This window comes from Oryx dammah, unplaced genomic scaffold, assembly GCF_014754425.2.
Source record: "Oryx dammah isolate SB20612 unplaced genomic scaffold, SCBI_Odam_1.1 HiC_scaffold_10, whole genome shotgun sequence".
Taxonomy (NCBI): Eukaryota; Metazoa; Chordata; class Mammalia; order Artiodactyla; family Bovidae; genus Oryx; species Oryx dammah.
The window spans coordinates 5,050,203-5,053,164 of NW_024070194.1; positions in this window are offsets into that span (position 1 = coordinate 5,050,203).

The following is a 2,962-nucleotide window of genomic DNA, read 5'->3' on the forward strand; positions in this document are numbered from 1 at the left end:
AGGTGGTCTGGTATTCCCATCTCTTTCAGAATTTTCCACAGTTTCTTGTGATCCACACAGTCAAAGGTTTTGGCATAGTCAATAAAGCAGAAATAGATGTTTTTCTGGAACTCTCTTGCTTTTTCCATGATCCAGCGGATGTTGGCAATTTGATCTCTGGTTCCTCTGCCTTTTCGAAAACCAGCTTGAACATCAGGGAGTTCACGGTTCACATATTGCTGAATCCTGGCTTGGAGAATTTTGAGCATTACTTTATTAGCATGTGAGATGAGTGCAATTGTGCGGTCGTTTGAGCATTCTTTGGCATTGCCTTTCTTTGGGATTGGAATGAAAACTGACCTTTTCCAGTCCTGTGGCCACTGCTGAGTTTTCCAAATTTGCTGGCATATTGAGTGCAGCACTTTCACAGCATCATCTTTTAGGATTTGAAACAGCTCAACTGGAATTCCATCACCTCCACTAGCTTTGTTGGTAGTGATGCTTTCTAAGGCCCACTTGACTTCACATTCCAAGATGTCTGGCTCTAGATTAGTGATCACATCATCATGATTATCTGGGTCGTGAAGATCTTTTTTGTACAGTTCTTCTGTGTATTCTTGCCACCTCTTCTTAATATCTTCTGCTTCTGTTAGGTCCATACCATTTCTGTCCTTTATCGAGCCCATCTTTGCATGAAATGTTCCCTTGGTATCTCTAATTTTCTTGAAGAGATCTCTAGTCTTTCCCATGCTGTTGTTTTCCTCTATTTCTTTGCATTTATCGCTGAGGAAGGCTTTCTTATCTCTTCTTGCTATTCTTTGGAACTCTGCATTCAGATGCTTATATCTTTCCTTTTCTCCTTTGCTTTTTGCCTCTCTCCTTTTCACAGCTATTTGTAAGGCCTCCCCAGACAGCCATTTTGCTTTTTTGCATTTCTTTTCCATGGGGATGGTCTTGATCCCTGTCTCCTGTACAATGTCATGAACCTCATTCCATAGTTCATCAGGCACTCTATTTATCAGATCTAGGCCCTTAAATCTATTTCTCACTTCCACTGTATAATCATAAGGGATTTGATTTAGGTCATACCTGAATGGTCTAGCGGTTTTCCCTAGTTTCTTCAATTTGAGTCTGAATTTGGTAATAAGGAGGAGTTCATGATCTGAGCCACAGTCAGCTTCTGGTCTTGTTTTTGTTGACAGTATAGAGCTTCTCCATCTTTGACTGCAAAGAATATAATCAATCTGATTTTGGTGTTGACCATCTGGTGATGTCCATGTGTTGAGTCTTCTCTTGTGTTGTTGGAAGAGGGTGTTTGCTATGACCAGTGCATTTTCGTGGCAAAACTCTATTAGTCTTTGCCCTGCTTCACTCCACATTCCAAGGCCAAATTTGCCTGTTACTCCAGGTGTTTCTTGACTTCCTACTTTTGCATTCCAGTCCCCTATAAATGAAAAGGACATCTTTTTTAGGTGTTAGTTCTAAAAAGTCTTGTAGGTCTTCATAAAACCGTTCAACTTCAGTTTCTTCAGCGTTACTGGTTGGGGCATGGACTTGGATAACTGTGATATTGAATGGTTTGCCTTGGAGACGAACAGAGATCATTCTGTTGTTTTTTAGATTGCATCCAAGTACTGCGTTTTGGACTCTTTTGTTGACCATGATGTGTGTATATTTATAAAATCTGTGTGTATGTAGAATATATGAATATGTGTGTTAAATGCAGGTGTGAAATCTCTGTGTATGTAGAATGCGTGTGTGTGTGTAGGATTTATCTGTATGGAGAGTGTGTGAGAGTGTGTGTGTGTTTGGAACCTCCTGGGTTTGCCTGTCCTGCGTCTCTGGGGAACAGGCAGGTTGTGCAGTGAGAGGAGACAGTGAGCAGTCCCTCCAGCCCCACTTCTGCTATCCTGGGCTGCGGTCGCCTCCCCTCTGCTCCGCTGCCTTCACCTCCCTCCTGGCTTCCCTGCTTCCTTCCCTCTCGCAGCCCACAGGCCATTCTCTACCCTGGGCCGCAGGCATCCTGGTAGAGTCTAGACCAGACCAGGGCTCCATGGCTCCCACCTCGGAATAAGACCAAAATCCTCACTAGAGCCCACAAGGTCCTGCCTGGCCCCGTGGGACATTCCTGACCTCATCAGTTTCCCTTCTTGGTCCCAGGTGCAGTGGCCTCGGTCACGCCAGGTGCTTGCCTGCCTCAGGGCCTTTGCACTTACAGTTCCTCTGCCTCAAATATGACTTCTCTCAAGTTTTTAGCTGAAATGCCACCTCCTCATACGGGCCTTCCCTGACCATCCCGTCTAAAACACCACCCTGATTCTCTTTGCATCGAGGTCCCAAAGATTCTTACCCTATGGCATTCTAAGCTGGGTGTGTGGCTTATCCCTCATCGCCTGTCTCTCCTGCTAGAACTTCAACTCTGGGGTCGCAGAGACTGTGCCTCCCCTGGCCTCGCTGAGCACACCAAGTCCCCAGCCCCTGGTCCATGAGGGAAGGGGCACTAGCCGGTCACAAACCTAGCCAGGATTCAGGTCACATGGCCTCTAGAACCACTCGGGATTTTCACACCTGGTCTCTTCCCACGACTGTCTTCTCTGCACAGGCCCCTTCTTGACCTGGAGACTCCCTCTCTTGCCCCAAGAAAAGGCTCGAACTTTCTCCTGGGGGCTATTGGTGTCCTTCCTAACTCCTTCGTCCTGGCCTGACTGCGGAGGGGTTCTATCCCTGCAGGTCCATGGGGTCAGAGAGCAATGGCTCCTTGCCCAGCCTGCCCTTCCAGGACCACGGCCATCTTTTTTGTGCTCACAAGGCTTCCAACTCTTCTTCACAGAGGTGAAGGAGGGAGGAGGAAGGGGGCAGGAAAACAGCCCCCACCCTGCCACGCGCAGGCACCAGATTCCAGAAACTTCACACACAGACACTGCAGACGGTGCTGGACTTGGCCTGCCGGGCTCTGGAGCTGGTCTGAACCACAGGCTCACCT